Consider the following 25,632-nt stretch of genomic DNA (forward strand, 5'->3'; position numbering starts at 1 on the left):
AGGGGACTTGCTGTGTAGTGCTCACACCTTGGCAAGGCTGTGTTTCTGCAGGTAGCATTCTGTATGACTGTAGATAAGGGTAGGGTGCCTGTTCCAAAGAGCCTGCAATAGTAATTTTTGAGCAAAGGAGAATTACCAGGTGAAATTTAGCACAGTAGGCTTAAACAAGTGTCTTGTCTGGGATTGACCTAAGGATAGTCCAGTGGATCAGACTGAGTGGATAGATGGAAATAAACAAATAAAGGGTGTGAGAGAAGAAATGCAATCGGCTATACATGACAACTCTGTTATACATTTTCTTATAGGCTGTTGCTTCTGCTCTTTAAAAGTGGCACATTTTGCCCCTTCTCTGCCTCCTGTAGATCAAGCTGAACTATAAAGACTTTCCTGTTCAGGCCTGGCTATTAGGATTTGTTCAGCTGACTCTGGTCTAGTAGCCAGACTTCCTTAACACAAGCACTGAGAAGTGAGGGTAAACAAGGCAGATGCTCAGTATTTAACAGGTTGGCTGAGTAAAGTCAGCATGAAAGCATTGTGTTGTCTTACCCCCAAGCTCCTCTCTTCTCCAAAGAACTTCTCGTCAGTGTTTTGATGAGTGAGGCTGTCTCTGTTTTGGCTTTTAGCTGAGTGCTAAGCTGCAAGATTTTATTCCTTCAGGGGAAACTTTAACTTTTATTAACAGGATACATTTATTTTCCTCCTGTGAACTGGTTAGCAAGATCTTACTGTGATCACAACCACTGTAAGGATGTTTAATTTAATTAAAATAAAGCTGCTGCTCTCTGGTCCTGCTGCTGCTTTTGCAAGGCATTTCCATAATTTTTGACCTTCAGAAAATACCTACTTTATCTCCAGACCATGCTAAGGAGCACCACAGTGAAGCATGACATCTACTCGACATACCCTAAAGCTAGGAAAGGATTCAGTGAAGCTGCCTGGGTCCACACTAGTAAACTCTCTGTCTTGGGCATGTCCAGTGCAGCTCTGTAGCAGCCCTGTGCTTGTTCCACAGTGGCACCCATCAGTACCCTCCAGAAGCAATTAAGACATGCTTTCCATGATGCTTTGCAGCTTTCCCATTGAAATTGATAACTGCTTTGTGTAGCTGGCAGGTGCAACACAAGCCATGATAGCATTGTGTTTTGATTGTCTGTCTGCACTGGCTATTAAGGTCACCTATTGTTGGAGTGGGGGCACAAAGAACTTCCTTTGCCACGTCTAGGAGCAGACTTTCTGTTGGTGTTGTTGTTGTTGTAGCTAAAGAATCAGGGTTTAGTTAAAACTAAAGAGAACAAGGATTTTTTTTTCCCCTGCAATGTGCAAGGTTGCTGTGATGGGTGCACTTTCCAAAAAAAGAAGGCATTCCTTCCAGAGCTGTAGCACTGTTACAAGGACCTGGTCTGGAATGAACCCTCCTTGTTTCACAGAGGGTACGTGAGATTTGTTGATATCCATGTGTACAGAAGACGCAACTCTCTTCTGCCAATTTTGATTTTGTGTAGCTGTTAAATGGTTGTCATCACACGTACAAAAGCTAGCCCTATGCAAAGGAGGTTAGATATGATGCTGCATAAAGAGTGTGGAACTTTGAACTAAAATCTGTCTTGTTTAGTGTGGTTTGGGTTTTTTTATGATAGTCTCTAGCCAGGGCTAAATCCAAACCAAGTAGCTATCAGTGAAAGCCACTTTCATTCAGCCACCCTGAACTGGGCTGAATGGTTACAGGGCAAAACACGATTGAAGCCTAGTAATGACAGCATAGGTGAAGTGTAAGTGAGTGAAGTATAGTAGCTAAATTAGCATCCTCAATACATTTTCAGTACATATCTAGAAAGTATTAAACAAATGGCATCCTTTTCTCATTGAAATTGCAAGAAAGACTGATTCCATCTAGCTAATGTTGATGTAGAGAGACAGTTTGACCTGTCATTCTAACCTTTATGTAGCTGAATCTTGTTCTACACCAGTAATCATTGCTTGAACTGCCATCCTTAGTAATTTATAGATGTAGAATATATTGGCATTAGGCAAATGATGAATAAATACACCATTTTGGAGAATTCTCCATGGCAATTGAGAGAATTTCTCTATTACTAAATGCATTTGTACTTCTATTTTGCAGTTGTTATTGATACTTTGTTCCATGCCATGTGCGATTAGGGTATAGTGAGACTATTCCCAGGCTAAATTAGTAAAATTAATAGGAATTGACAAACTTTGTAGCCTACATGGTAATAAGGGTTCAGCTATTAAGGAATACATGGTACCTTGAACTTCTGTCCCTAAAATCCCTAGGCTCACCTCTTGGCCCTAAACCCACTTGACAGACCATGACAAAATTGGCTGGTAGCTGAGAATCTGGTCCTCTGTTAAAGACCGAGCTAGTTATAATCTGTGTTTCCCTTCCTCATCTGTGATTCAGTCTTTTCTTACAGCTGAACATGCTATAAGCATTAATCACTCAGTCTGTGACAGAGGCACAACCCCAAGACCATGCATTAAGGAGGCAGAGAAAAGCTCTCAGAGGTCCTTGTTTCAAGGATTACTTCTTTTCTGTATATTTGGTAAAAGTGTAAGTAGATTAAAAAACAATTTATAGTATTTTTCAAAAAGCCTGATGTCATGTCTTGGCTGCTTGCATCAAAGATAAATATTGGATTTTCTAATCCTAAAACCTACCTGCATGTAAGTAATGAGCAACAGGGTTTAAAGAGATATCATCAATTTGAAATGTAGACAGTTAAAAATAGGAGGAATTCATAATTTGCAAAAGAATGTCACCTGTGCAAAGGCTCACACGTTCTCAGGATACACCTGTGCAGGTGGATTTAAAGGACTTTGCCACTGCATTGTGGCATTAAATAAAAGGAATAATGCTTGCTTCATTTTGTCGGCCTCATTGATACAGTTTTGTATCATACATGTCTGTACACACACACACACACACACACCCTTCTTTAAAGAGAAGATATGTCATGAACCATGGTTTTGTTACTTTTTGGGTTATCTTATTTTAAGTATTTTCCTTTCCTTGCTACAGTATCAAGGGGCTGTGTAAACAAATAGGAAATTGACCTGAGTCGCACTGGAACAAACTACAAACAGTACTATCAAATGCATGAAGCAAAGATTGAAAAATAGAGAAAATATAAATACGTTTTGCAGTATGTTTCACACAGCATAATAACACGTCAGTTGTAGTAATAGGCAAGAAACATTTTCACATGCAAGTAAATTCCTGAGGAGATGGTATCCCCTTAAATTAGCTTGTCTGATGTAAAGGATTGATTCTCCATTATGGAACACCTTGAACATGATCTCATGTTCCTCCCCTCCTGAATTTGTACAGAATAGAGCTGGCTGGAGCAGTTTGGCAGCTAGAATGAGGATTCAGATGAGGTAGGCTTATGAAAGCTTGTCATGTATGTTTCATGGCTCACTTAGCTTTATGGTAGGATTGCTCTGCTCTGTTGTTTATGTCCATCATTATTAACCAGTAAGTTGCCTTCCAATAAATACATCAAAAATCTGTGGAAAGATGTATTAAGGAAGCAGTTAGCTTTGTAACCCAAACTCTGTGAGCATGTGTGAGTGGTCCCTCTTAGAGAGACTTGACAGGGTAACAAGTTTCCTCCCTTTGTAATAGAAGTACATTTATCCATCAGTGCTTCTCATTTAATAAGTCAGGGTGGCAAGAGTTTCTTGGGGAGCATTTTGTTTGATGGTTTGGGACGAGCTCTGCCAGCAGTCCCTTTCCTTCCTCCTCCTCCTCCTCCTCCCGCCCCCCCCCCCTTTGCTTCCATGTATAGAAGACCTCATTGTGATTCTTTGTTCTAATTTCCTTATATGCTTTAGTGGTATTATGTATTCTTGTTATGGCAGCATCTAGGAACCCCAGCCCAGGGGTTAGGGTGTCCTTATGCTGTTCACTGTATGGACATTTGACAAAGGCAGCTCTTTTTCCAAAATACTCCCTGCCTCTGTAGTTCTGTATAAACCTGGGTGACTGTTAATTTGCACTTTTAAGAGCTCCAGTCAAATATTCCACGTGATTCTTTTCCTTGATAATTTGAGTCATTTTAGCTGTAGAGTTCAGCCATGGCTATTAATCAGCAATTTGAGCATTCCAAAATTCTAACCGTAACAGGAGCATGGATTATTGCAACCCACGTCACTAGTTGATTTACTGACTTTTTTCATAAGTTCATGTACATGAGCAAAGAAACACCTAGACCTCATTCTTTGGTTTGAAGATCTCTGACATTGCTGCATAAGATTTAGCTATCGGTTGTATTTGTATATATGTATAGGGACAGGATATGCCAACTTTCTTGGAGTATAGACAGTAATTACTCTGTCAGCAGCCTGGAATGGGCACTGGATTCATGAATGACGCGTGCCTCTGGAGGCTGGGGGGGCATGGTGACCACCCGCAGGTGGCAGGGGTGTGGCGGCAGCCGGCAGGGAGCTCCCGCTTGCAGCCACAGCAGTGTTGGCAATTGGGGGGAGGGGTGGCGAGTGCTGACCAGTGGTTGGTGACCACCCACAAATGCTGCTGGCAGTGTCAGCGGCAAGGGGGGGCTAGGCAAGCAGCGACCACCCACAGGGGTGCACTGCCAATCTCAAGGGGTGCATGTGCACCCCCTACATATTGCCAATGACTGGGTTATTGAAAATTCTAAGTTTTCTAATTCCAGCAAATATATTTCTGTTTTCATTGCATTCTTTCTCCTAACCTTGCTTCTTAAAGGATGCTAATAACATTTTCAAAAATGCCAAAGTCATTCTTATTCAGTGGGACTTAAGCGGAGCTCACAGCAGTTTTCTTATACCATGCCTTTCCCATGCTTGCCCATACTTTATTTTGCATCCAAGTGAGAAGGGAACTGAATTTAAACTCATTCAATTTGATCAGAGGGAAGACTTTTTAAAAAAGTGTAATATCTCATCAGTGCCTCAAGGCATTGTCCATTCTTTATGTAATCTGTGTGGCTGCATGCTATAGCTGCTCTTTCCACACTGTCATTTTTTGCATTGCCCTGGAGTATAGATACTTAACTAGTTGATGTACAGGCTGTCTGCAAATCCAGATCAGAGCGTCTCATGCTCTGCTCCCAAAATTGTTGTTTTACTTTTAAAGATGCTGTTGTAACTGACTTCCCAGGTTACTCACCATGTCAATAGCAGAGCCATCTGTAGAATCCTTGAGTTCCACATATGTGCGCAGCACTTTAGGTTGTGCTGCCCCTGTACAGTTTCAAGATTGAAATAGTTTGTGCTTTGTAAGCTTCATTATTACTAGATAATTACTGCTGCCCCCAAATTAGAGCTGTTTTGAAAAGTGGAGGTACAGGAGCCTCTTCTGTTCATCACAGCTTTTCCCAACGTTTCAAAGACATCAAAAGCAGGGTCAACGGATAAGCTTAGCCAAGCCTATGAAATTCTGAGTCTCTTTCAAGGCAATGTACTTCCAGTGAGGAGCTGGGGCTTAAATTAGCAAATTCTACCCACTAGTGAAAGGGGGGAATATTACAGAGACAAGACAACCTGAATGATGTGAAAGAGCCTGGTGTCTGAGGATGTAAGCATTTTCGAAGGACGCTGTCCACAGACAACTGTGGCCTGGTGCCTGAATAAAGAATCACTTGAGTCACTGTGAGCCAAGTGAGAGATTTGTCCCCAGGGAAGGACGCTGCCTTCAATAGAGCGAATTAAAGAAGCACAATAATGCTAATTTTAAGTATATTCAAAGAAATGAATATCTTAAAAGTCTGGTGTCTTGCTGCAAGGCAACAGAAGGCAGATGACGTATTAGACATTTAAACAGCACTGCATGTGTGCACAGCACTTCGCTGAGCATTATGATAGGACAGTGACTGTTTGTTTAAGTCACCAGGCTGAAATATTGGGAAGGAAGATGCAGCATGGAATAGACAGGGCTAGGTGAGAGTAAGCAATCTCGACTTGAGGAAAAATGCAGAGAGTCCTTTCTGCTTCTTGCTGCATCCTTGCAGAATCCCAGTGTTACCCTTCTTGGATTTCTTACCTTGTACAAACCTTTGCCGTGAACCCTAATGTGTAAACTAAACATAGGGATCATTGTGGAGACATTTGCAATGTCAGAGGGCAGGTGTGGGGCTGATGTAATGCTTCTTTGTGCTTTGGACAATGGCCCAGTGAAAAGATAGCTTTCATCTGGCTGACTGGGGTGCTGTAACAAGGTACCAAGAATAGCCCTGCACTGTTTTTCTGCCATCAGGAGTTCTACCTTGCACAGAGTTGGAGCAATATTTTTGTTGGAGTCATGCTACTAGGTGGCTCTTAATAGGAGTTGGATTGTCTGGGAACTGTTGGCTTAAACACCAAAGATTCCTCAGAAACTGTTTTGAGTAGCCGTACTGGGAAGAAAGCTGGGACTGATGGTGGGTTTTGTGTTTAACTTAAGAGGCAAACCATGGGGTGAGGGGTAAGTTGGGGCTACTGGCAGCACATACATCCATTCCATGGGCAAGAGTGGCAGGGCGTAAACTCTTCCAGGCTCTGAACTGTGGCTAGGTTAGGTGGTAGGGTTGGCCACAGAGCTGAAGATACAGCAAGAATGTAAGTAGAATCTGTGGCCTGCTTCTTTCAACTGAGACTTCTTTCAGCCTGCTACCCGTACTCTTCGTGTCCAGAATTGTTTGCAGTTGCCAGACAGCAGAGTGAGGGTGGAGCCTGTGGATGCAGGTTATTCCTAGACGTGTTTGGATGATATTTCAAAAAGCGCTGGTCTAAAAAGGACATTGACCTCCTCTGCTGCATCTTCCATTAAGGCTGCTTCTCTTGAGACTACTTTTTAAAAGCATGTTGAATGTTGTCTTGCCCTAGATGCTGAGTGAGCTGGCATCCTCAGGCTTAGACATTGGAGGGATTGGGTGTTAAGAAGTTCAAGATTGGTTTTGAGTATGTGCTTCCAAAGAGGTTTTAACTTCTTGGCAAACCATAACTTCTCCTTCCTGGTTAACAAGAAATGCCTCTTCTGTTCAGCCCCTAATGGAAGGGATGATCAGAATTCCTAGGTAGGCTGAAGAAGTGGGTGCTGTGATCAGTGTCAAGGGGCACAATGATCAGAGGAAGCACCAGTGCACAAAAGTTTGGGACAGGAAGCAAAGAAAGATACTGCCCAAAAGAAAATGAGCGGAACTCTGAGGTCAGCAGAACAGAATTCACTTGCATTGGAATTTGTCCCGGACAGTGCAGTGAACTCCTCGTTTCTTTTTAGAACTGCTGTCTTAAAGGCACAAGAGGAAAGAATTTTTTTACTACTACAAAAGTTAAGTTTGTTCTGGTCTCTGCTGCCCTTCCCTTCCTCAGTTATTAAATACACTTTTAGGAGGAGACAAAATTTAGCATTAGCATCCATTGACCTAAGAATGTTTTTATTCTGCCTCATTTGGGGCTGCTATGGAACACTTTGGAGCTAACTGTCCAGGATACCAGTGCTGAAATATGATTGGCATCACCTTTTATATATAGTTCTTTGTTTAAAGGTTTGTGGTCAGGAAGATTGGCAGAACCATACTGAAATACATCAGATCTGATGACTCAATATGCTGTTTGTGAAAGTTTACTGAAGAAACAAAGCCGCAGTGCTGGTGCTAGCAAAACATTTCTCAAAATTATTGATCTCCTTACCCCTCCTGCCTTCTGTTCTCTGTAATCTACAATTTCTGCTGTTTGGGCAAAGGGGAGCTTGCAAAACACTCAGCAGTTTTGTCCTCCCTCTTGGTTTTTATATTTTCCTAGATTAAAATAATTATAACAAACGTTGCAAGTGGTTGTTTCCAAGTAAGGATGTATGTCCAAAACTGGAGGTCTGTTATGAACCAGGAAATTGGGGAGCTTCACAGTGAAACATGAAACTCCAAAGGGGCCTGGGATGAAGGCAGAGTCCTCATCTCTTGGCATTCTGCTGGTCATTAGCTCACCCTCTTCTCTAATCACTCATGCGCTCAAAATCAGCAGATGCTGGGTAAGAGTCTCTGTTGCAGAATTTGAACTTGTCCTAACCTCCACTTCCTTTCTCTTTCTGCCATTCTTTCCCTTCTCCCAGCTATGCTCTGTAAGCAATAAACCTGAGCAAAGCAATGCAACTCTTGGAGTGTGCAGAAGGCTAAAGAGGATCGCTCTCAGAGGCTTTTGTTTCAAGGACTGTTGTTTATTGGAGCCCAAAGGTTATCTTGATTCTGTGCACTTGTATTCATTGCTGTTGAGATTTTTTTTAATTCAGAAATCAAGGATATTGAGGGGGAATTTGCAGGTGGCTGCTTCTCCAAAAGGGATGACTTGCATGGCACATTAAGTGTCCTTTGCATCCCTCAGTTGGCTCTACCACACACTGCAGCCTGCATTTGGCCCTTGCCAAGCTGAGGAGTGAGCTGAGCATTGATCACTGAGTCATCCCAAAGTCAGGTGCTTGAACCCTGCAAGGGAGTTGTTTCTGTATCCTAGTGCCCAATGCCCTGGTGTAGGACAGGTGACATGCCAAGCATTACTGACAAACCTGGACCCAAAAGGGAACAACATGTGAAGTTTGCAGTGTGTGTTTGCCAGGTTCAGGGCAGGAGGCGCGAACTATTATATTGAACCCTGCCGTGTAGGTGCTCAGGTATGTCTTCCCTCCCTCCTTTGAGCGCACATAAGATATGCACAGGATCTGGATTAGCAAAATGAACTGGGGAGCAAACCTGAGTGGACTCTATCTTGAATATCTTCTATCTGGTAGAGGCTCAGCTGCATGGATTTGCATTGCCAAGCATATTGGCAGGAACAGAAATGCAGCCATAAATTGCCCTGAAGGTATGTCCCTGAGCAGCTTTACCGACAAAAGGGGACTAGTGCCAAATGGTTCCAAAGTGGGATGCTGGCCGGGGAAACAGATTGCCATGACAAGGGAATGAGACCACTCCAGTATGCAGCTCCCTACTTCAGTGTCTAATATATCCTCTGCCTTGCAGCAGGACACCAGGCTCTTAAATGTATTTAAACAAATGAGCATCTTAACGTTAAGGTCATTGTGTTCTTTTAAGTTGCTCCATTGAAGACAGTGTCCTTCCCTGAGGACAAAGTTCTTTTCTCTCCAAGGGATTTGCTAGGTGAACACAGCAGAGTGGAGATCTGCATGCCCAGCTGCACTTAGGACAAGGCAGGGGTTGTGGTGCTGTGCTAGGAGTTGTCTTCTCATCTCTCTATGGCACATTTGACCTTTTCATTACATATGCTTGTGGTCATTTATTGTCCTTTGCGAGATCTTTTGTTGTACAGTGTGCCTTCAAGCAGCAGGCATTGCAGTGGGTGTTTGAACCAATGAATCATAGAAAGTAAGAGTTGGTAGGGACCTTGGGAGGTCATTTAGCCCAGGGGTGGGCAAAATGCGGCCCACGAGCCAAATGTGGCCCACTAAGCCATTCTATCTGGTCTCACAGGGCCCCTAAGAATTTTAGAAAATTAATATTTATCTCCCCTGGGCTTCCTATCATGCAGCCCTTGATGGCTTGCCAAAACTCAGTAAGCGGCCTGCCACCCAAAATAATTGCCTGCCCCTGACTTAGTCTAACCCCCCTGCTCAAAGCAGGACCATCCCCAACTGTAGTGTCCCAGCTAAGGCTTTGTCTAGCCAGGTCTTAACATCCAAGGATGGAGATTCCACAACCTCTCTGGTTAACCTGTTCCAGTGTTTTATTATGGTATAGCAATGGTATAGCCCCACTTCTCCATTAGTTCCTTGAAGCATCCAACTTCCGGTATGTAGGTGGATGAGACACTGCCACCTTTGCCGTGGTTTGTCAGCCCCTGGTGGTAAGGACTGAGCCACTGGAATACCTACTTTTTTTTTTTTTTTTTTTTTTTTGCTGTCAGATGTCTTCTTCAGGCGCTCATTCCACATCTGTAGTTGTGTCTCTTTGGGTGTGGCATTGAAAGGTTGGGGGCTGGTGAAAAAGTTCCTGCGTGACTTCAGACATTTGTGTGCTATGGGATAGTCATAGGCAGGTCTTCAGTTTGTCTCAACTGTTCTGTCCTACTGCTAGGAGTTACACCTGGGAATATGCTGGGCCCTGAATTGCCATTATCAGGCTAAAATTAACAGAGCCTCCTTCCATTGTAGGGAAGGTTTTGCTGGGTCAAAGCTGATAAGAGCATGGCCTGAGAGGGTCCCTTGTGCAGCCTGCAGCTGCCCTCATATCTGGCGCAGAGGTGGGGGCAGGTTGCAGAGTTTGAACTGCCCTGTATTGCCTCAACTGTGAGAAGGCTGCTTAGATTGGAGTCTGTCTTTTGCACCAGGACTTGTTGCCTTGATAGTCAAGCTCGCTGTCCCACTTCACGCAAAGCAGTCATGGCTTGTGATTCCTGGTGGTTGGCCAAGACAGGCCTCAACTGGGTTGCCTGTGAGTGTCCCTGCCCTAGACAAGCGCATGCAAAAAGAATCCACATTGAAGGGTTATGCTAGCTTGGATACAGCAGGTCTCACTGGGCAAACATTAATGTGCTGCTCATTTGCCCCAGTAAGGAGAAGCTTAGTCTTTAGCTGACTTCCAGCCCTTGTCATGAATATGCAGAACTGTCTCAGATCAGCTCGCTGCCCCAGGCACTCCCATGGCAAGCTCTGCTGCTGTCAGGGCTGAGCAGCCCTCAATTAGAAAAGTTAGTAGTCCACTCAGAGCTACTTTGCCCCATCCCCCTTCCTCCCTCCTTTGTGGAACCAGCAGCGACTTGGAGAAAACCTCTAGTGCTGGATGCATGACAGGAGGGCACTTTGCCATCTTGTTTAAGCTACTCAAGTTCTCCTCTGGGGTAACTGACCTTCAGGGTCAGATTGTTGAAACCTAACTACCATCTGTGCACTTGGCCCTTATGCCAGGTATTAAAACTTGGCCCTCAGCTTAATGGTCCAAAGGCTTCTTCTAATTCAACCCCCAGGGAGCTACCTTGTAGAAAAGAATCTGCTTGTAAATGACAATAGCATTGTGAGGAGTGAAAGCATCAAACCAATCTACAGCAGTGGCTAAAAAACAGGGTGATAGGTTGCATTAAAAAATGTGCAAGATGCTGAAAATGTTCTAGTGCAGTAGGTCTCAGGCTTTTTTCCCCCCACAGACCACTTGAAAATTTCTGAGGGTCTTGGCAGACCACTTAAACATTTTTTTGTTCTACAAATCTAAGCACACAACTCATTTTAATAGTCACAGTCTAATTCAATGGATGTACCTGTTTTTTTGAGCAAAGTTTTGGGAAGTCAGGTGTAATGTTTGTTTGTCAGCTTTAGGTCACTTTTCTGTGGGCCACCTGAATGCAGTGTCTCTCCGAATTGATGATATACTTTCACTATGAATACATACTGTCCTGTTCTCTCCCCAGTCAGGTGGAAACATGAAAGTGATTAGGGACCTGGAAAGACTTCCAAACAAGGAAAGCTTTTAAGAAGTTATGCTCTCTAAGCATGGAGAAAGCACAATAAAGTGTGCCAGTATATTTAAAAATTAAAATGAATGGAGATGGAGAATTCTTATCTACCCATTTTTATAATGTTAGAACAAGGAGAGATCTCATTAAAAGGATCAGTTTTAAAAGAATGTCCTTAGGTTGTAGCTGTGTTGGTCTAAGGACATAGGCAGACAAGGTTCTTTGGGTAAATCCAGTATCTTTTATAAGACCAACTCAAATAGCTGGAAAAATTCTTCTTAACAAGCTTTCAGGCGCAAACATCCTTTGTCAGGGTGAGGAAACATCTGCAGATGGTCTGTGCTCTTCCAGGATGTAGTGGTCAGGCAGCCAAAGGCCAGTATGTATGCACACCAGTCAGTTCAAATGTAGATTGAGGTGGTCAGTAGGTGAGAGACAGGTGGGAGGGGAGGGGGAATAAAATGTAGCTCTAGTCAAAGGACAAAAAAAACCAGAAGGGTGGGGGGGGGGGGGAAGGGAATGAGAATAGCTAGTAAAAAAAGTGAAGGGTTTACCAAGGGACTCCAATATTAGGCAGGTTATATAATGGTGTCAAAAAATCCAATGTCTATATTTAGTCCATGATTTTTTTTGTATCCAGTAGATTGAAGTAAAGTTCATAGGCTCATCTGTGAAAGGTATTTTGTAAATTTCCTTTGAGGATTAGAACTGAGAGAGTGGTTTTCTTGTGAGAAGTATGCCCCCACCAGTAATTAGGTATGCTTGTCTTCAGTAGATTTCTGGTGTGTTCATTCTGGTGCGCAGTTGTTGTTTAATCTCTCCTGTGTATTCTCCAATCAGGGCATTTGGTACATTGAATGAGATGTGACATGTCTGGCAAGATCCAGGAATGCTGAAGATTCTGTTCTAGGGTGCAGTAATTGTGGGGGTGGTGGAGATATGTTGGCAGGTTTTACATTTCCTATCATGGTGTGGTCTGGATCCATTTGGTGCGTTTTGGGCCATAGGAAGTTTGCTTCTGAGGATGGAGTTTAGCAAGGTTCAGTACCTGTTTGAAGGCTAGGGTGGGTGGTTTTGGGAAGACCTTTGAGAATTAGGTCTCCTTCTAGCATGGGTTGCAGTTGTTTGAGGATTTTCAGCGGTGTGCAATTCATGGGGGGTTTCCTTCTGTACTGCAAAAAAAGTCTTCACATGGTATCTGGATGGCTCTTTCAGAAGTGCAGTCTGTCTCTCTGAAGGAGTGCCCATGTTGAGTGAAAGCATTTCTGAGACTGGGGAAGTGATGATCACAGGTGTTCTTGGTGCAGATTCAGTGGCTGTTACTGTTTTCTGTAAGGACCCGGCTTTTAAAAGATGTCTAGGTACTCAATGATGACAAGAAAAGCTTGTGGAAGAGACATCACATGAACACCTGCCTGGATCTGTGTAATTGCCCAATTTCAGTAACCTGGCCCCCCCCATGCCAAACACCACAGCTATGTTTCAGGTGCTGGAAAAAAAGCTCTTCTCCTTCCAGCAAAAGCAGCTAGAAATGCTGTACAGTAAGACTTGGGGAACCTGTGCTTTCCCTTTGCCCCGAGCTTCTGAAATACAGTTTTGCCAATCCCTCCTGTGGCATCCTTTTAGCTGAGCAGGGCAGCTATCTGGCTTTATTTAACAGGCAGAGGAGTGCCCATGCCAACCTCCTGCAGGGAGAGCAAGGCAGAGACATCCCCCCACACAACTGTTTCAGTGAACAAAGCATGTTTCCAGCTAGAAGTGCAAATGGGCATGGCAAGTCCTTTGAAAAGTGCTTCTGGGTTGAGGAGGATTGTTCCCAAAGCCAGAAAGATGGGCTTGTGGGAGAGACGCTGACCTCTGGCTTGGGACTCCTGAGCTTGATTCCTGACTTGGCTGTAGATGCTAGAGCTGTGTGAAGCTTCAGTGGCAGATTCGATTCAGGAGATTCAGCGGCCAAATCTGCATCGAATCGGAAGACCTGTTAAAAAGGTCCAAATCAAATCCAAAGCCTCTGAATCAATTCAGAGAACAGCAATTCAAATCCCTGTCCCCATTCAATTTGACCAAATCAGAATCAGAGATTCGGATCGGCTGGGGGGAGGCAGGTACAGCTAGGTGGCTGCAGGTTCTCCTGCAGCTCCTCTGGCTGTGCTTGCCTTTCCCTGGGCAGAGGGAGCTGCAAGAGAAGCACCAGTGGCTGCCCTGCCTGACCCCAGCCACCCAGCACTTAAAAAAAAAAGGAGAAGAAAGCCCCGCACTCACTGGCTGCAGCAGCGGGGAATTGGGGGGTGGGGGGGGGGAACACTAGTAGCAAGGCCTCCCTGTGGGGCAGCAGGAACTGCCCCCTCCCACCCCCTGCTTGGCACCTGCATTGCAGCTGTCACATTGCATGGGTGCAGCATGGCTCAGCAGGCTGCTGCATGCTGCCTGAGAGCTAGCATGCCCCCCCCAGTGCCAGGAGGCTGGGGTTGGAGCTGGAAGAAGCCCCTGTGGCTGCCCTGCCCATGGCTCCCCCTGCCCGGGGAAAGGCAGGCACAGCAAGAGGAGCCACAATACAGCCTGCAGCTGCCTGGCTGTGCCTTCCTCCCCCCATCAATCCAAATCTGCACCAACTCTCTGATTTGGCAGAATCAAATGGGCACAGTGATTAGAATCACCGAATCAAATGACTTGCCTCCAAATTGGCCTAATCCAAATCAAATACTTCCCTGTTTGCACAGGCTTAGTAGATTCCTCATGTTGGCTTGAGCAAGTTCTGCAACTTGTGCCTCAGTTCTCCACATGTAAAATGGGTGCAGGGCTGCTCCTTTCCCACTCATCCCATGCCTTGTCTATTTGGGCTGTAGAGTCTTCATGGTATGATTAATCTCTTAGTGTTTTTGTACAGCACCTGATACAATGGAGCCCCAATCTTGCTTGGGACCTTGAGACTATGGATTGCAAATAAATGAGTTAATGCCTCAGTTTGGTCAAGATCAAATTGTGGGTTGCACTGAGGTACTGTAGGTAGTAAATCCCCACTGTGTTATTCACCTGTCAGGAATGAGACAAGGTTTCCTTATACACACTTCCCTTAAGTGGGAGACATTTAATATAGATTCTGGCTCACTGTGAAGGCTACCTGTTAATTGGCTTTTGCCTTCTTGGAATGTTCTTCCCTGAAGCATGTGGTTTGGGGAGTGCAGAAAAACATCCCTCTAATTAAACCACATTTGTCCTCAGACAGGCAGTTCTGTTCTATTACTCTAATGGTGTAGTTATAATAAAATAGAGACTGCTAGAAATTTGATTGAATGCTACCGCTGGTGGCCAGCACAAACCCAGAAAGCCAGGATTACAGGAGCCTCAGCTGAGAAAGCTCCAGGCTGCTCTGGTTGGGCCCCGAGCGGGCAACACCACTCCTGCCAGAGGCAGTCAACACGATCGGTGCTAGAACAGCCACGGGAATGAGCAGAAAGGGCTGTTAGGAGGCTGGGATCTGTTCACCCTGGACAAGTCCCTTCCCCTCTCTAAACATCCAGGTCTTCTCTCACCTGTTGCCACATTCTCCACTTATTGGCAGAGGGGCCACGTCCAACTGCAGGTATACACTTTACCTCACAATGGTTGGGTTTTTGGGCCCTCCAATCACACAAGCAATTTCTTGGCAAATTGCCGTTAGCTGCTGTAAAGCAGAAGGGGCAAGCTGCTGCTGCTGGGGGGTACATCAGCAGTAACCTGGAGGTGGTTACATCTACATGCGCCTGCAGTCATACTAGGAAAGAAATGTAGACATGGGTTACATGGCATCAGCCATTGCAGCCCCCCAGCAGATTATACCAGTAGTATTCAAATTCAGAGTTTAGACAAATGTAACCATTGCTCTGAACTGCAGCTCTTTCCTCGCAGTTTTCACTACCGTTGCTAAAGCACAGTCTACATGAGAACTTCAAGGAGATTGTGTTCTCCTTTCCTTTTTCAAAGCATTTCCTCAAGGCACTTGACAACCCTGCTCAGGATGCAGTTTCACTGCAACTTCCCCTATTGGGACTGGCATTTCACAGGGCCACAGCAGAGAAGCACACTTGAAGGAAGTGAGGAAGAGAGACAGAGAAAGAAGCAGCCAGATCAGACAGCAAGAGACTGACCCCAGGTCTTGCTGGGCTCAGTGGTCATACACAGCTTCCCTCCCCCCACCTCCATGTAGCTCTCAGTGCACTCCTGGAACCTGCCAGCTGAACCACGCTGTGAAACTCCCTGCCACTCCCTGTGGGTGCCTGGTGCCCAGCGACCTGGTACGAATACATGCTGGAGAATCTGTCATGGAACCAATGCATTTATCACAGCTGAGCCCTGCCACTCAGTGCTAGCTTAGCAGCTGCCAGATTTTCCTCCCCTCACCCTTCCCCCCAGTTCCCACTGGGCAGGACACCCATATTAAAAAGGGGGTTGGTTGTTTCCAGTTTGCAAAGGCCAATCCTTTTCTCTGCTCCGGCCTTCAAAGACAGCTGCTTTCCAGTTATTTTAGTGCATCAGCTACCGAAAAGCAGACTGTCAGCCATGGGTCCGACTGCCAGTCTGTCCACTCTGGAAACAACTGACGCGCCAAAGATTAGGTCAGTCATAGGGCCAGTTTTGTTTAATATCTTAATCGGTGACCTGGGAGATGGGATGAAGAGAACCCTCAGCAACTCTGCAGATAACACCAAGCAGGGGGGAAATACTAGATATTTTGGAGGGTAGGGCTAGGATTCAGCAACCTCAACAAATTGGAGGATTGGGCCAAAAGAAATCTCAGGAGGTTCAGTAAGGACAAGTGCAAAGTCCTGCACTTAGAATCGAACAGTCCCCAGCACACAGGCTGGGGACCAACTGGCTAAGTAACAGTGTGACAGGGTTATGTCATGGCCAGCCCATATGTTGGCCTGCCCACCTGTCTAGATCAGTCCACCTAGCTGCCTTGCCTTTGATGAAACTTTGGGAATAGTTGTTTAAGGTGGGAGATTGCCCAGTGCCAGGGGCATAATACACAGCTTTGTACCATCCCTACACCATGTCCCATGCCTCACAAATGGCATAATTATGTGGTTCTAGTCCCACAATGGACCTCATTCTATGCCCGCCTGGAGTTTGGACCCTGCCTGGATCCCTCCTCCTCAGGCAGTCTACTCAGCCCTCATTCTGGGCAACAAAACTCCCCAAGTCTTTTTTCCCCTTGTGGCTGTGGCCCCCTCTGGGACCTTTGGCCTCACTAGCCCTGGCCTCTTCTCTAGGCCAGCTGGGACTCCTGGCTTCTAGCCTCTAGTTATCCCTCACAGTGGGTACTCTAACCCTTCGACCAGTCTGGTGCTGACCCCAGCAGGGGCCAGCGAGGTTATTTCATGCAGGTCACTGAGCCACTTAATATCACACTCCCATATGGGTCTGCCTTCTCAGACCCCTCCAAAACACAGCTCCCTTTCCACTTAAGCTGGCCTATGCATAGTTCTTCAGGCTCCCTGTACAGACCCTATTCTATGCTGCTTGCTCATGTCCCCTTACTGGGGACACTACACCAGCCCCTCACCAGAACTATTAGGGTTTATATCTCATAGGCCTTGGATGACAAGGCCTGGACCCCTCCATGGGGTAACCCACCATGTCAAGGGGGCTAAGGCTGTACAGCACCCCATACTCACCTTTCACTCAGGAGGCACTGGTATGGAATTTCCTGGGGCCCACCCCACCACAGCATCCAAACCCCAGCAGGGTGGCCTTTTAAGCCATTCCCCAGGACCAGGAACCTCCTCCATCCCCATAGTTCCTACCATTAACCTCCAGGTATTCTGGCAGCAGCAACTCCATCTGGGTAGTGTTACTCCAGCAGCATCCCTACAGCAACTGCCCATTAAACTTCAAGGGCCTGTGTTTATATTGAGGCTGCCCAGCCCCATCCTCCAATCCAGGAGCCCTCCTGTAGTCATTTGACTGTCTTGTTAGGCTTCATTGTGCCTGCTGGCTCCAATCTCTTAAAGTGGCAGGCACCAAGAGTGCTCTGCCAGAAGCAGCTGTGCAGATAAGGACCTGTGGGTTACAGTGAACAATAAGCTGAATATGAGTCAACAGTGTGCTCTTGTTGTCAAGAAGGCTAATGGCATACTGGGCTGTATTAATAGGAGCAGTCCCAACGGATCAAGGGAAGTGATTCTTCCCCTCTGTTCAGCACTGGTGAGGCCACATCTGGAGTTCTGTGTTCAGTTTTGGGGCCACCACTACAGAAAGGATGTTGACAAATTGGAGAGTAGTGGAGGGCAACAGAAATGGTTGGGGGCTGGGGCACATGGCTTCTGAGGAGAGACTGAGGGAACTGGGCTTATTTAGTCTGCAGAAGAAAAGACTGGGGGGCGGTTTAATAGCAACCTTCAGCTACCTGAAGGTGGTTCCAAAGAGGATGGAGGTAGACTGTTTTCAGTGGTAACAGATAACAGAACAAGGAGCAATGGTCTCAAGCTGCAAGGGAAGTTTAGGTCAGATATTGGGAAGAACTTTCTCACTAGGTGGGTAGTGAAGCACTGAAACAGGTTGCTCAGAGAGGTGGTAGAATCTCCATCCTTGGAGGTTTTTAAGATCTACCTGAACAGAGCTTTGGGTGGGATGATCCACTTGGGGACAGTCCTGCTTTGAGCACAGGGTTGGACTCTTAGACCTCCTGAGGGTCTCTTCTAACCCTCATTTTCTATGATTCAGTGTGTCTTCCTAACCTGAGTTGGGAACAGCTATTTTGTGCCCCTTTTTGTCCAATCTAATGCTAGTCTAGATATTGTCCAAGTAACTCTCAAAGGTTCTGTCTACACCAGGAGAGATTCCTTGGTATTCCAGGAATACCAACTTCAGCTCCCTCTTATAGTTTCATAGTAGCTAGGGTCAGGAGGGACCTGAACAGATCATCTAGCCTGACCCCTGCCACAGACAGGAATGAATGCTGGGTTCACAAGACCCCAGACAGGTGATCATCCAACCTCCTCTTGAATTTGCCCAAGGTAAGGGCAAGGACCACTTCCCTGGGAAGTTGGTTCCAGATTTTGGCCACCCTAGCTGTAAAATACTGCCTTCTGATCTCTAACCTAAACCTATTCTCCATCAGCTTATTACCATTGTTCCTCGTCACCCCAGGTGGTTCTGGGGAGAAAAGGGCTCTACCTATTTGCTGTTGATCTCCCCTGATGAGTTTGTAGGCAGCCACCAGGTCCCCCCTCAGCCTCCTCTTGCTGAGGCTGAACAGGTCCAGGTCCCCTCAGTCTCTCCTCAAAGGGCCTCTCACCTGCTGCCCTCTCACCAAAATCTGAACCCTCTCCAGGCTGGCCACATCCTTTCTAAAGTGCAGCGCCCAGTACTGGACTCAATACTCCAATTGTGGCCTGACCAAAGTCACACAGAAGGGGAGTATCACCTCTCTGGACCAGCTTGAGATGCACCTTTTGATGCATGACAAGGTATGGCTGGCCTTGCTGGCTGCACTCTGGCATTAGCGGCTCATGTTCATCTTGGAGTCAATAATGACTCCGAGATCCCATCCTGCCTCTGTGCTTTCAAGAGGGGAGCTCCCCAGCCTGTATGTGTGCCGTGGATTCCTTCTCCCCAGGTGCAGCACCCTGCATTTATCTATGTTGAACTCCATCCTCTGTGCAAAAATGAAGTGTATTTCCTACCTCTGAGGACTTTTTACCATCTTGTACCATCTATACATTTCCCAAAGCCTGATGAAGGGACTGATCCCGAAACCTTACAGAAAAGGACAGTTTTCTTGTGATTTCCCAGTTGGTCTGATAAAAGGTATCATTTTGGAACCAAGAGTTCTAGTTTTTTTGTATGTTGTTATTCCAGGAAACTTGGAGCAGCAGCTTACATGAGCAAAAGAGTGAGAATCATAGCATCCCAGAAAAATAGGGCTGGAAGAAACCTTTAAGAGGTCATCTAGTCCAACCCCACACGAGAGGTAGGGGCCACCTGATACTGGCTCCCCAAATGACATAAACTAAACCAGCAAAAGGATTTCTTTGCTCTTGTAACTGTGCCCAGATCAGAACTTTCTCCCACATATCTAGGGCAGACAAAAATTTTAAGCACAGAGCAGGCCTTGTCCTTTTTGAATCCTGCTAAACTTTTGGCTACATTGATGTGTTGTGGCATGAAGTGCTGCAGGTTAATGATGCATTGGCTAAAAAACACACTTTAAACCAGGGGCGGTCAATTATTTCGGGTGGAGGGCCACTTACTGAGTTTTGGCAAGCCATTGGGGGCTGCATGACAGGCAGCCAGGGACAGATAACTATTAATTTTCTAAATTATTTTAGAGACCCTGCAAGCCAAATAGAATGGTCTTGCAGGCCCCGTCTGGCCCACAGGCCGCATTTTGCCCACCCGTGCTTTAAACCATAAGGGGTATAGGTTGTAGTCATGTTGGCCTAAGGACAACAGGCAGACCAAGTTCTTTGGGTAAATCTGATATCTTTTATTAGACCAATTCAAATAGTTGAAAAACATTCTTCTTTGCAAGCTTTCGGGCACACTTGTGGAGTACTCAACTCCCAAACACACACACACTCTTCTGGAGCATTCAACTCCTGAACACACACATGCATGCACACTTGTGGAGCCCTTAACCTCCGAACACTTGCACCCATGTGTGCACGCACGTGCGCGCGCACACACACACACACACTATCTCTCTCTCTCTCTCTCTCTCTCTCTCTCTCTCTTCTGGAGCACTCAAATGCCATGCTAGAAGTCTGAGCTTGTTATGCATGGCTGTGCTTTAATTGACAAGCATTTAGATGCATCCTGCTGTTCTGTGTCTTTCCTTTACAGCAAGCCCCTAGGGTTAGTCCAGAGTAATTCCACTACATGGAACTTTCTTGGAATGGGGTAGTCCTAGGCGAAGGGTTTTCTGAAAGCCTGTAGACTGTAGCTCAGAAACTGCTATAGAACAGCAGTGGAGAGTGACCAGCATCTTGGCCACTGTCCATTCTCTGTGGGCAGCCAGACCCTGCAACCTGGAATGCAGGCCCACCATCCATGTGAACTTGAGTCCCCATTTCTACACGATAGAAAGCTACGGCGTGGTTCAGAGGGGCATCCTGGGCGTGCTGTATTTCGCTGGATACACTAACGGCTGCACCCTAATGTACCATCTGTTTTGGATAGATCCAGGACCGTCAAGGGTAGGCAACCCTCAGCACGGGTGCCAGAGTGTGGTGCACATAATCGTTTTGCTTAGCACGCACACCTCAGGATGGACAGCAGGGAAGAGGCTGGGAATGCACTGCCACAACAAGGCTTGGGCCCCTTGCGGCTCCCCTGCCATTTGTCCCTGGCTTGCCAGCATCTTACAAATCAAGGTTGTGGGTGTTCTTTGCACAGTACCCAAAAACATTGTCAACCCCTGCTTCAAATCACGCAAATGTGGGTAAAGCAAGGGGCAAGCAAGCAGGACTCCTGCGTTTCTTTCTTGGCCTTAACAGGTTTCTCCAGCAGGTCTGTCTCCTGAAAATCAGGGCTAGTACCTCCCAAAGGGGATGTGGGGCTTATTAAATGGTTTTGAAGGACTTTGAGATCCTAGGGGGTGGGGAAGGGGTGGACTTTGAGAAGGAGTGTGGAGTCTGGAATCAGTCTGTCTGTTCTGAACCTTGCTTCTCAAAGAAATGTTCTCTCGCCCCCAGCCTTTGACACTAAAATTCAGAAATTATTGATGAATTGGGGGTTCACTTAGAAGTCAGCTAATTGTTTTCCTCTTTCTCCCAGTCTCCTGGTGCTCTGCATTTGTCAATGAATTGTTTGCTGGGGAAACTCTTTCAGAATGCTATCCTGAGGTAGCAGGGTTTGTGTTATTGGGCAGTTGATTAATTCAACATAAATTTGCTCTGCTAGTATCTATGCCTGTGCAGAGCCAAGTCCTAGAAGTGCTGCACCCTGTGGGTGACAGTGCAACGGAAAGGCGGTTATGAAATCAGTCTGTGTGACACCTAGGGAGGAAACTGCATTTTCCTGCATCTGTGGTATTGCTGTGTTTCAGCACTTACACAGTTAAAAATAGTCTCTTCCCATGCCAACACCCCAGCACTGGTGCATTAACAGCAGACTAATGAAGCAGGTTCATGTTATGATCCGAAGTCTGCAGCACTTGTCAGTACGGTTACTGTATATTGGCTGGTGGAGCAAAATGTGCAGAGTCAGGATCTGAGACTAGCACAAGAGGTTTTTACTGCAGTAGTAGCAAAGAGCTTTTATTTCCTCCTGCCTACGCTTTGTTGAGGGGATTTCAGCCTGGCCTGAGACTAGACTAATCGGCTTGCTTTTTTTATGGAGTGAAAGGGAATGGGGTGAAAACAAAATACCTGCTGTCTCTACACCTAGCCTTCTGGGCTGCTCATCATCACAGTGCACCAGCACTTTGCACTGTCCATCTCTTGCATTCTGTACAGCCTCCATTGTTGCCACTTAGGTTGGGGGGTTTCTTTCAGCTGACTCCCTCCCATCCCCATAATTGCATATCTTCATTCCCAGACAAATCACTCCGAGCATCCGAGTGAATAGGACTTGTATGCCTTCAGATCACAAAAGCCAGGTAGGTGCACTGCTGGGAGGCAGTTTGTCCCCCTTGGAAGGTTTTAACGAGTGAGTGAGTGAGTGAGTGTGTGTGTGTGTGTGTGTGTGAGAGAGAGAGAGAGAAAGTGTGTGTGCATTCGGATTTGTTCCTTTAAAGCAGATGCAGTGCAGCAGGGAGCTTGGCTCACGGAGTTTAAAGAAAAGAAAAAGAGAAGTAACATGCATTTCCAAAGCTGCATATCAAGAAACTGAGTGTGCTCTGCATCAGAGTGGGCAGCGCTGCTTCTGTGCTCAGATATTTGTCACTTTGAAATGTTACTGTGGGGGTGGGAAAGGAAAGGACACTTTACATCTTAGTTAAACTATCACATTGGGCTTTAGAACTTGGTAATGGTTTCTGGAGCGTCTTACTGGTGAGTGCCTGTACTTTAACATGCACAATAAAATACCAAGCCATATATGCTGTCTTATAAGTAAAACACCTACATTTGGGATGTGCAGTTCTGCAGTAGTGTTTTTGGACTATTTGGATGGTGAACATACACAGCTCCTCAGAAGCTTAGAAAAACAAGATCCCAGTGTAAGAGAGGATTGTTAAGGTGACTAGCAATTGGCAAGAAAGGTATCTGGTTCTGCAGCAAATAACTACTTATGCAGTGAGATGGAAACAGGGAGACCCCTCTTTGGATCTGAGGGTTTTCCTACAAGGTGACAGAATTTGGAGTGGTTAAATAGAGTTGGTGATTGCATGGCAGTGGGCACATGGCATGAACAGTACCTGAGGAGAAAAGTAGTTGCAGTGGGGGTTATGCCCAGCCTCACAAACTTGCATGCAGGCTGCAGTAGGACAGTGTTTGTGATTGTCATACCTGTGAGTACGTGCATGTTTTCCTTCCTTTATCCTGTGAGTTAAGGTGTTTGCTGTCTGTCAAACCCCATATTGGAAAATGGATACAGAAAATACAGGATGTGGGAGATATGTTGTGTAATGCTGAGGAAACCTCCTTTACAGGAACCAGTGTGATGCTTTGCATTACAGGGCCTGGACTGTACTGGCACATGGCAAGTTTCAGAGAAAAAAGGGAGTGTTGCCAAGTCAGGGTTCCCAGGACTCCTGCTTGGTAGTTAGCTCCGCCAGGCAAGACAACTGTTCTGCACAGGCTGCATACTCTCTTGACATGCTTAGTTTTTGGCCCAGGTCTTTACAGAGCTTCCTTGTACTAGAACCTCCATTCCATGCTGTCATGGGGAAGGAGGAAGCATCATGCTCCATGCAGATGAGGAAGGAAATAGAACAGGGCTCCCCAGTAGGCAGAAGCCCAAGCAGTTGATTGGTGGTAACAGTTGGAAAGGGGCTTCCTTTATCCTCTCATCCCTCACTACCGGCTGTTCATCAGTTTCTGCCCATTGTGTTTTGCATGTGACTGTTTCCTCATTTTTTTCATGGCTATTTACAGGCTTCTGTCAAGGCTACGATGTGCATTAAGGTGCTTTTTCTAATGCACGTTAAATTTAGTACCTCCAATGTGATTGACTAAAGAAATGCACATTAAGCTGCCTTAATGCGCAGTAATGAATGTGCACAGTTTTTAAGTGACAATTAATGCACACTAGCCTATTTACTACTGTGCATTAGCGTAATTGCACTTTTTTTACATGATGCTTTAATGCGCAGTAAAATAAGCTACTGTGCATTAAAGCACATGTGTAGACATACCCAATGAAATCTGTAAGCTTTACTTGTACTGTTTCTTCCTAACCCCTTCTTCTCCAGCCCTCACTAATGCAGCATCAGAGGCATCCAACTGGGAGGGAGAGCATCCTGTCCTCCTGGGACAAGAGTGCCCACTGTGGGTTGAGGGTGGTAAGATAACAATGCTATGATCTTGAGCACCTGCTGCAGGATTTGTGCACAATGCTGAACTTGTTGGGTAGTGGCTATCTGATCTGCCTTCACCCCATTTGTGCCCTGGGGGTTGAAACTCGGTTGTAGTAGACAAACAGCAATGGTAGTGTGCATTGAAGCATTAGCTGGTGCACTCCTCCCTCTGTGGTGACAGCCTGGAAGGGGTTGTGGAGGGGCTTGGCAGGGTGTTGTGCTGCTTTCTGTTTCCTATCACCCTCTTCCCCCATGTCTCAAGTCTTTGGGTTCTGGGAGACCCCCACAGATGGAGCACTGCCCATCGCTATCTGCAGCCTGGTGCTCACTCTCTATCTGTATTTAGCCATGGGTAAGGGGTATAATAAGAGTGACTTGCATGTCATGGGATTTGGTACTCTGAAAGTTAAACTCTGGTGAGTGGATCATGTGGAGTGGCACAAATGAGTGTACATTTGTGGCCTTTTCTGAGGCCCAAGACCTTGCACACAGGCACATACATATCACAGTGCCTTTTCCCTGCCTCCCCCCAGAGGCATGATGCCTTGGTTTCCATCCAAATAGAAGCATCCATTAGCTAACTACTCCAGGAGAATCACAGAGCAAAGGTCAGATGGATCCAACAGGAGAGCATCTGTAAAGATGTTCACCCTGTTGCTGTTGTGGCTCCAGCTGTTGAGTCTGGTAGGTAACTCTTACAGAGAATGCAAGATTCACCTGCAGCTGTAGGCATGGGCTGGGGGGAGTTCAATAGAGACATGTTGGCCACTTCCTGCAAAGTGTGGTAGGGTCTCCAACTCCATTCAAATGGGGCAGGCCCCCAACATGGCACTTCTGAGTGAAGCAGCTTCCAATGCTGCACTGCAGCATTCACTCCTGGAGCATGCCCAAGCCTCTGAGTCCACTCCAAAGCTATTCTCCTGGTGGCAGACACCCTGTAGGCAGAATCCCTCTGGGGTGGATCATGGAGGCAGGGCATCCTTCAGCAGGCAGCTGCCAAGCCAGGTGAGAGGCAAACCCTCTAAACTCCTCTCTCAGCATCCGCTCACCTTGGAACAGCAGAATTGCCTGTCAGCTCAGGAGACCCATGCTAATAAGCAGGCCACCATGTTCTGCACAAGCTTTTGTTGCCAAATAGGCTGTGTGTAGAGCGCATTGCAGAAGGAGACGCAACCAACCCGCTGACCACTGCAGCCAGTAATACACATGACTAAGCGCTCCAAAATTCTACCCCAGGCTTGGCTCCAGGTCCAAGGTGGACAGGGAGGCTCAGTCATTCAGAGCAGCTGCTGGTGCCCCAAGACACTGCACCAGCTGATGTCCCCCAGAGGATCCAGTGAAACTTGGAAGAACCTTCAGGTGTGGAGCCCTGTGCCAGAAGGTCTGATGCATGGTGCGTGCTTGCACTTGTTTGGGATGTGGCAGGATCTGCCCATTTACCAGGGCCAGTGTCCTTTTGGATCGGTCAATACCAATTGCAAGCTTCTGCAGATATGCCTCGCTGACTCCCAAGATTATCTGGGAGCAAAACCATGGTAAAGCTGTGCTTCCCCTAGAGAAATCCTAGCTGTGAGCAAGAAGGTTTTAGTGCAGGGGTTTCCCACCCTGCTGAGGTTTGGGGCTTTCACTGAAAATAACTTCCAAAGCTATTCTCCTAACCCCTTCTTCTCCAGCCCTCACTAATGCAGCATCAGAGTGACCATTTATATGAAGGCCACTTAGGGATTTTTTAATCAATGCATCCTTGCAAT

The 25,632-nt window shown here is 46.2% G+C and overlaps 1 protein-coding gene across 6 annotated transcripts in view; it reads left to right on the forward strand.

The window, feature by feature from the left end:
• The window catches only part of KCNAB2 (potassium voltage-gated channel subfamily A regulatory beta subunit 2), a 101,481-nt gene that overhangs the window by 1,420 nt on the left and 74,429 nt on the right, over nucleotides 1–25,632 (forward strand). The gene's annotated exons all lie outside the window — the stretch shown is intronic.

Source organism: Crocodylus siamensis, chromosome 12 (genome assembly GCF_052110815.1).
Source record: "Crocodylus siamensis isolate JL-2025a chromosome 12, ASM5211081v1, whole genome shotgun sequence".
NCBI classification, from domain to species: domain Eukaryota; kingdom Metazoa; phylum Chordata; order Crocodylia; family Crocodylidae; genus Crocodylus; species Crocodylus siamensis.